An 11,606-nucleotide genomic window follows, 5' to 3' on the forward strand; every position below is an offset into this window, starting at 1 on the left:
CTTTTTAATTTTACTTTTCAATCACAATTTACATTCAATATTATTTTTATTAGTTTCAGGTGTACAACATAGTGATTAGAAAATCATATGCTTTTCAAAGCTTTTTCCCTGATATTTCAAGTACCCACCAAGCACCATAGATAGTTATTACAATATTATTGTCTATATTACCTATGCTGTACTCTACATCATCATGACAATTTTGTGACTACAAATTTGTAGTTCTTAATCTATTCAGCTTTACCACCCAGTCCCCTAAACCCCCTCAGGCAACTATCAGTCTATTCTCTGTATCTGTGAATCTGTTTCTATTTTGTTTGTTCATTTATTTTGCTCTTTAGATTCCATATATTGGTGAAGTCATATGGTATTTGTCTTTCTCTGTCTGATTTGTTTCACTTAGCACAATACCCTGTAGTTACTGAATGGTAAGAATTCATTCTTATTCAAGGCCAGGTAATATTTCATTATATATATAATCACCTATTTAGTTAGTTAGTTATTTCCTTCTTCCTTTCTTTTCCTCCCTCCCTCCCTCCCTCCCTCCCTCCCTCCCTTCCTTCCTTCCTTCCTTCCTTTTCTTTCTTTCTTTTTCTGCAAAAAGCTTTATTGTTTCCATTTGGTCCAATGCATGGGAGAGGGTTCCAGGGTGGGGTTTCATGGTGAGGCTCAGGCAAAAGCCAGACACCAGGGGAATGCATAGGGGCCCCTCATGGGCCTCTAGGCTGCAAAGGCTTTCTAGTCATGCTTGAGAGTGAGCCTTTCAAAGGAGTACTCACACATCCCAGCCTGGGGACTGCCCAGCCTGTGGATGTTAGTCAGGTGGTCGCCTATCTTCTTGAGGAGTTTCACCTTTTTATCCAGGAAATGGTTCTCTGGGAAGTCACAGAGATGAGGGTCTCTGCAGGTAGAAGCCAGGGCATGAAGATCCAAAAGGGCCTGGTTCAGGTTCTTCTTCAAGGTCAAGGCTGCTTCCATGGCATCCTGAGTTTTACCCCACTCATCTTAGGAAGGCTTTGCCATGTCCTAGAGAAGAATGTGGCCACCACACTGGATTTTCAGCTTTATGAGACACTCAGAGCCCTCACATTTCCCCCTGGTCAACTCTCAGAAGAAGTGGCCCATGCCCTACAGAGCCACATTGTCCCAGTCGAAATAGAAGCCCAGAAAGAGGTAGGTATAGGAGGCCTGTACATGCAGGTTGGCCAGGCAGTTGACAGCAGCCTCCACCTCGGTGGAATAATTTTGGTGAATTTGGGGGCTCATGGTTGTTCGGAAATGAAGAATTAAGGTAAAAAAAAATGGTTCCAGCCAGCCTTGGAGACTGAGGAAGGCTGAGGTGGTTTTGAAGATGGTGACTAGAAAACAAGATGAGGGGTAGTTGGAAAGAAGGGGCGCCCCTAGGTCTGTTCCATCCAAACCCTGTTGAAGCAAGAGAGGGATCCCAGGACTGCTGAGGGCAATGTCCAATTTCTTTTTTTAAGTATATTTTATTGATTATGCTATTACAGTTGTCCCATTTTTTTTCTGCCCTTTACTCCCCTCCACCCTGCATACCTTCTCTCACCAGTATCCTCCCCGCTTAGTTCATGTCCATAGGTCATACATATAAGTTCTTCAGCTTCTCCATTTTGTACACTATTCTTAACTCCCCCCTGTCTATTTTGTGTCTGCAATTTATGCTTCTTATTCCCTGTACCTTTTCCCCCATTCTCCTCCATACCACTCCCCACTGATAACTTTCCATGTGATGTCCAATTCTGTGAGCATCCTGATTACCAATGTTTTGAACTGTGCATCTGATAGACTGGCTATCTCTTTGTCACTTAGTTGTATTTTTTCTGGAGTTTTGATCTGTTCTTTCATTTGGGCCATTTTTTTTTTGTCTTGGGGCACCTGTTACATAGTAAGGGGTGGAGTCCTAGGTATCCACCAAGGCAGGGAAACCCATGTCACTGTGTTGTGGCAATGTATGTGGGGGAGGGTTCCAAGAGGTAACATTGCCACTTGTTCAACTCTCTGCCAGCTTTCAGTCACTTCCTCTGCTACCCACAAGAAAATTGGGCCCTTCTGGGGCTTATTCTTGGGTGGGTGGTTTTGTGTACATTCTAGGACCCTATGGGTCTCTCCCATGAACTCTTCTGTGAGGCTGAGGGTTTCTCCCACCACTTCAACCCTCACAGGTTTTTTTCAGTCAGAGGTTTTGAGGCTTTATTTCCCCATGCTGGAACCCTGGGTTGCATGATTTGTCTCACTTCCCAGTTGTTCCTCCCAGTGTATCTACATGCAATGTGGGACCACCTTCTCCACCAGCCACCACTTCACCCTCCTCCTCCAGGTGCCACCTTGCCATGAGTCTTCTCCAGTCTGACTGCCTGTCTGTGCCCATCTCTGTCCTTCCTACCAGTCTGGATGAATACTTCTTCTTTAACTCCTTGGTTGTTGGACTTCCATACAGTTTGATTTTCTTTCCAGTTCTAGTTGGTTTTTGTTTTTAAATTTGTTGTTGTCCTTCTTTTGGTTGTATGAAGAGCACAGTGTATCTACCTATGCCTCCATCTTGGCTGGAAGTCTTCTCCACTTCTTCTTTATTCATTAAACTATTCATGAAACCTGAATTGCTTCCATATATTGGCTATTGTAAATAATGCTGCAGTGGACATAGGGGTGCATATGTATTTTCAAATTAATGTTTTGGAGCTAGTTATAGGATAAATACCCAGAAGTGGCATTGCTCTGCTTATATGTAGTTATATTTTTAAATTTTTTGTGAGGAATCTTTATATTGTTTTCCATAGTGGTTTGGACTGATTTCCAATCACACAGTACAAATAGTTCCTTTTCTTCACATCCTCACCAACACTTGTTTGTTGATTTATTAATGATATCATTCTGACAGTATGAGGTGATTTCTCTCTTTGGTTTTAATTTGCATCTCTCTGATGGCTATGTGAGTGAGCATCTTCCCTATATGTTATTGCCAACTGTATGTCCTCCTTGAAGAAATTCTATTCAGGTTCTTAGCCCATTTTTAAATCAGACTGTTGGTCTTTTTTGTTGTTAAATAGTATGAGTTCCTTACATAGTGTTGATATTACAACCTTTATAAGATGTATCATTAGGAAATACCTTCTTCAATTCAATAAATTATCTTTTTGTTGTGATGGTTACTTTCATTGGTGCAAAACTACTTAGCCTGATGCAGTGCCATGTATGTTTTTCTTTTGCTTTCTTTGCCCAAGGGGACATATTCTTTATATCTATCTATCTATCTATCTATCTATCTATCTATCTATCATCATCTATCTATCTATCTATCATCTATCTACCTACCTATCATCTATCTATCATCATCTATCTCTATATATCTCTATCTCTATATCTATCTGTTTATCTACACACACACACATGCTCTCTCTACATATATTTAAGAGTAATGTCAAAGAGTTACTCCCTGTGTTTCCTTCTAGGAATTTTATGGTTTTGAATCTTAACATTAAGTCTTTTAATCCATTTTGAGTTTATTCTTGTATATGGTGTGAAAAAGTGATCCAGTATTCATTCTTTGGTATGTGTCTGTCCAGTTTTCCCAACACCATTTATTGAGGAGGCTTTCTTTACCCCGTTGTACATTTTTGCTTCCTCAAACATAGATTATTGACCATATAAACATGGGTTTATTTCTGGGCTGTCAATTCTGTTGTATTGACCTATGTGTCTGTTTTTAGGCCAGTACCAAGTTGTTTTGAATACTATGGTATCGAAGTATACTTTGATATCAGGTAGCACGATACCACCAATCTTCTTCTTTTTTCAGATTACTTTGGCTATGCATGGTCTTTTGTGATTCCATATAAATTTTAGATTATTTAATCTACCTCTGTGAAAAATGCTATTGGTATTTTTATAGAGATTTTATTGAATCTGTATATTTCTTTGGGTAGTATGAACATTTTAATAATGTTAATACTTTTTGTTTGTGAGCATAGTATATACTTCATTTATTTGTATCTTCTTCAATTTTTATTTTTAATGTCCTATACTTTTCCAAATACAGAGTCTCTTTAGCTCCTTGATTAAATTTATTCCTAGGTATTTTTGTTGCAGTTATAAATAGGATTGTTTTCCTTAATTTCTCTTTGTTATAGTTCATTATAGATGTATAAAATGCAACCAATTTCTAAATAAAAATTTTGTATTCACCAATTGAATGTATCAGTTCTAATAATTTTTTGATGGAATCTTTAGGCTTATTTCTGTGTAGTAGGCTGTTACCCTGCAAATAAAGGCAGTTTTTCTTCTTTCTTTCCAATTGGATGCTTTTTATTTCTTTTTCTTATTTGATTGCTTTGGTTAGGACTTCAATACTATGTCGAGTAAAGTGGCAATGGTAGACATCCTTGTGTTTTCCTGATCTTAAAGAAATGCTTTTAGCTTTCAATAGTGAATATAATTTCACTATTGGATTGTCACATATGACATTTACAATGTTGAGGAATATTCACTCTATTCTCACTTTGCTGAGTTTTTATCACAAATTGTTTGCTGGATTATGTAAATGCTTTACTGCCATCTATCAATATAAATTAGATTTTTTATTCCTTTATTATGTTTATGTGGTGTTTCACATTATTGACTTGAGGATTTCTAACCAACTTGCATCCCAGGAATAAATTCCACTTGATCATCACGTAGAATCTTTATAATGTATTACTGATTTTGATTTGTCAATATTTTGTTGAGATATTTACTTTATTTTGTTTATCTTTTCAAAGAACCGGGTCTTGTTTTTATTGATCTTTCATTTTGTTTTATTTTTGCAGACTCCATATGTTTATTTTTGCTCTGATCTTCATAAGTTCTGTCCTCTACTCATTGTGGCTTGTTATTCTTTCTTTTTCTACTTTCTTTACATATAGGTATAGAAATCCTCAAGTCAATTAATGTGAAACACCACAATAAACATAATAAAGTATAAAAAATAGAATTATATTAAAAGAATTAAAATTTATTTGAAATTTTTCTTATTTCTTGTGGTAGGCGGTGTAATGCTACAAATGTCCCTCTTACAAATGCTTTGGTTGTTCCATAATTTTTTTTTAAGATTTTATTTATTTATTTTTTTAGAGAGGGAAAAGGAGAGGGTAAGAGAGGGAGAGAAACATCAATGTGTCATTGCCTCTCATGTGCCCTCTATTGGGGACCTGGCCCACAACCCAGGCAATGTGCCCTAGACTGGAATAGACTGGCTACCCTTTGATTCTCAGGCTGGCACTCAACCACTGAGCCACACCTGCCAGGGCTGTTCCATAGATTTTTAGGTCATTGTGTTTTCATTATCATTTGACTCATGTTTTTCTCCTTTTAAAAATTTCTTCCTAGATATCATTGTTAACCTGTAAATTGGTTAGTAGTATGTTATTTAACCTCAATTTATTTGTGCATTTTTTCAGTTTTCTTCTTGTAATTAATTTCTACTTTATAACTTAATGGTAAGAGAAGATTTTTGATATGATTTCAGTGTTCTTACATTTGTAGAGAATTGTTTTGTTGCCTAACACATGGTCTATTCTGGGAAATGTTTCAGGTACACTGGAAAAGAATTAATATTCTGCTGCTTTGGGGTAAAACGTTTTAATACATTAATTAAATCAATCAGGTCTACTCTGTTATGTAATGTGGGTGAACTTTGTTGATTTTACGTCTGCATGCTCTATTCATTGATGTGAATGGGGTGTTAGAACCTCCTACTACTGTTATAGTTTCTCCCTTTCAGTCTGTCAATATTTTCTGTGTATATTTTTGTGCTCATGCATCAGGTGCATAAATGTTTATAAGGGTTATATCCTCCTGTTGGATTGATTCCCTTATCATTATGAAATGCCTTTATTTGTCTTTTGTTATGGCCTTTGTTTTAAAGCCTATTTTTCTTATATAATCAGTGCTACCACAGCTTATGTTTTATATTTCCATTTGCATGAAAAATTTTTTTGCATTCCCTTATTTTCAATCTGTGTGTGTCATTCAATCTAAAGTGGGTCTCTTGTTGGTATTATGAGTCTTGTTTTCTTATCTATTCAATCACCTTGTTCTTTCCATTAAATCATTTAATTTATTTCTGTTTAAAGTAATTATTGAAGGTATATAGTTATTGCCATTTCAGTATTCACAATCTTCATCTTTTTTTTCTTTTCTTCTTAAATAAATCCCTTTAACATTTCTTCAAATACTGGTTCAGTGATGATGAACTTCTTTAGCGTTTTTTTTTTTTTGTCTGAGAGTCTCTATCGCTCTTCAATTTTTTTATATTTTTAACTATATTTTATTGATTATGCTATTATAGTTGTCCTGATTTTTCCCCCTTTGTCCACTCTGCCCAGCATCCCCCACTGCTTCAAACAATCCCCCACCATTGGTTATATCTGTGGGTCATGCTTATAAATTCTTTGGCTATTCCCTTTCCTATATTGTACTTTACACCCCCATGGCTATTCTGTAACTACCTATTTGTATTTCTTAATCCTTTCACCTTCCACCCATTCTCCCACAGGCTCCTTTCCATCTTTTTATCTTTAAACTTTGGCATTTTAATCATGATGTGTCTTGGGGTGGGCTTCTTTGCATACATCTTGTTTGTGACTCTGTGCTTCCTAGGCTTGCATGTCTATTTCCTTCACCAAATTAAGGAAGTTTTCTTTCATTCTTTTTTTCAAATAGAGTTACAATTTCTAGCTCTTTCTCTTCTCCTTCTGGTACCTCTATGATACGAATAGTTTCATATTCAATATGATAGTTTGTTGGATTACTTAAAGTTGTCCCACAGGCTGCTTACACTATCCTCACTTTCTTGGATTCCCTTTTCTTCTTGTTCTGGTTCATGTTTTTTGTTCTCTTTCTTAATTATGTTTTAATGATTATAATATTAGAGTCGTCCTGATTATTCTCCCTTTGTCTCTCCTCCACCCAGCAATTCCCCCACCATTGTTCATGTCCAAGTCCATGGGTCATTTGTATACATTCTTTGGCTAGTCCACTTCCTATACTGTACTTCACATGCCTATGTCTATTCGGTAACTACCTATTTGTACTTCTTAATCCCCTTACCTATTCACCCATTTCCCCACACACCCCTCCCATCTGGCAACCAACAAAAGGCTGTCTGTATCCATGATTCTGTCTCTGTTCTTGTTTGCTTAGTTTGTTTTTTAGATTCAATTTTTGATAGATTTGTATTTTTTGCTATTGTTCATAGTTTTGATCTTCTTTTTCTTAAATAAGTCCCTTTAACATTTCATATAATAATGGTTTGGTGGTGATGGACTCCTTTAGTTTTTCCTTGTCTGGGAAGCTCTTTATCTGCCCTTAAATGCTAAATGATATCTTTGCTGGGTAGAGCAATATTGGCTGTAGGTCCCTGCTTTTCATGACTTTGAATATTTCTTGCCAATCCCTTCTTGCTTGCAAAGTTTCTTTTGATAAATCACCTGACAATCTTATGGGAATTCTCCTGTAGGAAACTAACTTCTTTTCTCTTACTTCTTTTAAGATCCTCTCTTTATCTTTAACCTTTGGCATTTTAATTGTGATGTGTCTTGTGGTGGGTCTCTTTGCATCCATCTTGTTTGGGATTCTCTGTGCTTCCTAGACTTGCATGTCTATTTCCTTCACCAAATTAAGAAAGTTTTCTTTCACTGTTTTTTAAAATAGGTTTCCAAATCCTTGCTCTTTCTCTTCTCTTTCTGGCACCTGTATGATGTGAATGTTGGACCTCTTAAAGTTGTCCCAGAGGTTACCTTTTCTATCCTCATTTTTTTTGGATTCTTTTTTCTTGGTTGTTTTTTGCTTCCTTACATTCCATATCATTGATTTGAATCTTAGCCTCATCCAGTCTACTGTTGTTTCCCTGTAAGTTGTCCCTTATTTCAATTAATGTATCCTTTGTTTCTGACTGGAACTTTTTTATGCTTCTCAGGTCGTCATTAAGTTCCTTGAGCAAGCTTATAACCAGTGTTTTGAATGCTGCATCTGATAGATTGCTTAGCTCCATTTTGTTTAGCTTTTTTTCTGGAGTGTTGATCTGTTCTTTCATTTGGGCCATGTTTCCTTGTCTCCTTGTTTTGGCAGCCTCTCTGTGTTTGTTGCTATGTATTAGGTAGAGCTGCTTTGACTCCTTGTCTTGGTAGTTTGGCCTAATGTAGTAGGTGTCCTGTAGGGTCCAGTGGTACAGCCTCCCCTATCACCCAAGATGGGTACTCATGGTGTGCCCTTCTTGTGGACTGAGTATACCCTCCTCTTGTAGTTGAGCTTTGGTTGCTGTTGGCAGGTCAATGGGAGGGATTTACCCAGACCAGTGAACTGCAAGGATTGTCTGTGACCACTTAACACCAACCCCTACCCTCTGTGAAGGATCAACTGTGCAGGGACAGGCTGGTGATGCTCCAATGTGGTCTGCAGCAGTCCACTGGGTGTGGTGTCCCTGGGGTTTCCCAGGTGGTACAAGTCAAGTTCAGCCCCTACCTGTGTTTTGCTCAGAGCCACCCTGCCTGAGGTTATAAAGCAATCTGAGTTGGCTGCTACTTGTCCTGGTTCTGGAGATTCCCAAGGAAAGCAAAGCTGTGAATCAGGGCTGGGCTTGGGACCATACTGAGGCCAGCTGTGCTATTTCATAGGATTTAGGAAATTGTGCAACATGAGCCAAGACCAGCCATCATATAGAATAGCAGCTTGGTAGGGCCTGAAAGTCGGGTGGGTTGGAGTTTCTGGGGATCTCCAAGGTGTGTCAAACTGTGTTAGCCAGGTTGTTGGAGTCTCAGAAATGGCACCAGCTTGCCGGCTCAAGGAGGAAGGTTTAGAAAAGGTGCAATGGCCTGTGCCCACCTTAATGCCAGGCACTTCAGCCTCTCCCAGGATGCTACTGGTGACTTTCAAGCTGCTACTCCTGTCCTGGAGTTCAGAGGGAGTGAGTCTGAGTAGGTGAGTCTGTGTGTGGTTTCTTTAAGAGGAAATGCTTGGGGCTCCAGGAGTTTCTTCCATCAACTCAATCCTTACTGGTTTTTGCAGCCAGAAGTTGTGAAGACTTATCTTCCTGGCACTGGAACCCTGGGCTTCAGGGCATGGTGTGGTGTGGTGCAGAACTCCTCGATCCCAAGATAATCCCTTCAGAATTTTTTCCATCACACATGGGTGAGGGACCAGCCCATTCCATGCCTACACCCCTCCTACCAGTCTGGATAGACATGGTTTCTCTAATTCCGTAGTTATCAGACTTCCATTCAAGTCAATTTCAGATGATTGTAAGTGATGGTTAATCTACACTTTAGTTGTGATTTTGACATGATTGTGTGAAGAGGCGAGCCATGTCTGACTATGCTGCCATGTTGACTAGAAGCCTCTCTGCTTATTTTTAATTGTTTTTTTTTAGTGTTGTATGAATTCTTTATAATTTTTGTATATTAACCCCTTATCAAATGTATCATTGATGATAATGTTCTCCCATTCAGTGGGTTGTCTTTACATTTTGTTGATGGTTTCCTTTTCTGCACAAGAACTTTTTAATTCTATGTAATCCATTTCTTTATTTTTTCTTTTGTTTCCCTTGCAGTATGAGGTATATGCAAAAAATATTGCTAAGAGAAATGTCTGAGATTTTATTGCCTATGTTTTCATCTAGGAGTTTTGCGGTTTCAAGTCTTACATTTACGTCTTTAATCCATTTTGATTTTATTCTTGTATATGGTGTAAGAAAATAATCTAGCTTCATTCTTTTGTATGTATATGTCTACTTTTCCCAACACCATTTACTGATGAGGGTCATTACCTAATGTATGTTCTTGCCTCCTTCATCATAGATTAATTAACCATATATGCATGGGTTTATTTCTAGGTTCTCTACTTCATTCCATTGGTTTATGTTTATCTTTTATACCAGTATCATGCTGTTTTGATTATTATAGCCATGTAGCATATTTTGATATTAATAGCATAATAACTCAAAATTTGTTCTTCTTTCTCAAGGTTATTATGGCTATTTGTGGTCTATTGTCATTCCATATAATTTATAATTATTTTCTCTAAGTCTTTTAAAATATCATTACAATTTTGATAGGGGTTGCATTGAATCTGTAGATTGCTTTGGCAATATGGATATTTTAATGATGTTAATTTTTTCTATCCATGAGCTCAGTATATTCTTTCATTTATTTGCATCTTCTTAAATTTCTTCTTGATGTGTTATAATTTTCTGAGCATAGGTCTTTACCTGTGTGGTTAAATTTGTTCCTAGATATTTTATTCTTTTTGATGCAATTATAAATGAGATTGTTTTCTTCCCTTGCTGATAGTTCATTATTGGTGTGTAAAATTTAATTATTAATTCTGTACCTTACTACTTTACTGAATTTACTTTTCAGTGTAATAATTTTTGTTGGAATCTTTTAAAAAATATTTTATTTATTTACTTTTAGAGAGAGGGGGAGGGAGGGAGATAGCAAGGGAGAGAAACATCAATGTGTGAAAGATACAATGATTGGTTGCCTCTCACATGCCTCCAACTGGGGTCCAGGCCCACAACACAGGCATGTACCCTGACTTGGAACTGAACCAGCAACCTTTCATTTTACAGGCCAGCACTTGATCCACTGAGCCCCACCTGTGAGGGCTTTCATTGGAATCTTTAGGGTTTCTCTATATAGTTACATTGCATCTGCAAATAATGGCAGTTTTACTGTTCCTTTCCAATTTGGATGCCTTTTATTCTTTTTCTTATCTGAGTCATTGCCTATGGTTATGACTTCCAATACTAGGCTGAATAAAAGTGGTGAGAGTGGACATTCTTGTTTTGTTTCTGATTTTAAGGAAAATGCTTTTAGCTTTTATACACTGAGTATGATGATAGTCATGGGTTTGTCATATATGGTCTTCATTACATTGAGGTATATCCCCTCTATCCTCATCTATTGAGAGTTTTTCTCTTGAATGTTCATCAGATTCTGTCAAATGCTTCTTCTGTATCAAGTTATTTTGTCTGATATATGATGCTATCTCAGCTTTTTGTTGACATTGCATGAAATATTTTTTCCATCCTTTTACTTTCAGTCTAGTGTGTCTTTTCAGTCCTGATTGTGCATCTCTTACAGACAACATATGCATGGGTCCTGTTTTTTTAATTCATTAGCTACCCTGTCTTTTGATTGATGCATTTAATTCACTTACATTTAGAGTAGTTATTAATAGGTATGTAGTTATTGTCATTTTATTATGCTAACTTATCTTTCCCTTCCTTCTTTTTCTTAAAGAAGTCCCTTTAACATTTCTAGTAATATTTATTTGATGGTGATGAACTTCTTTAGCTTTTTCTTGTCTGGGAAGCTTTTTATCTTTTCTTCCATTTTAAATGCTAGGCTTGCTAAGTATAGTAAACTTGGTTGTAGGTCCTTGCTTTTCATTACTTTAAATGTGCTGTGCCAATCCTTTGGGCCTGCAATGTTTCCATAGAAAAATCAGCTGACAGTCTTATGGGAGCTCCCTTGTATTGGGCTGGCCAAAAATTCTGTCCAGGTTTTCTATAAAATGGAAGAAAAATTTTTCATTTTCACCAATGACTTTAT

The 11,606-nt window shown here is 37.1% G+C and overlaps 1 pseudogene; it reads right to left on the reverse strand.

Annotated features, from left to right (window-relative positions):
• Positions 1-594: 594 nt before the first annotated feature.
• LOC114508171 lies at positions 595-1,266 on the reverse strand (annotated as a pseudogene).
• Positions 1,267-11,606: the final 10,340 nt, after the last annotated feature.

This window comes from Phyllostomus discolor, chromosome 10 (genome assembly GCF_004126475.2).
Source record: "Phyllostomus discolor isolate MPI-MPIP mPhyDis1 chromosome 10, mPhyDis1.pri.v3, whole genome shotgun sequence".
Lineage (NCBI taxonomy): Eukaryota > Metazoa > Chordata > Mammalia > Chiroptera > Phyllostomidae > Phyllostomus > Phyllostomus discolor.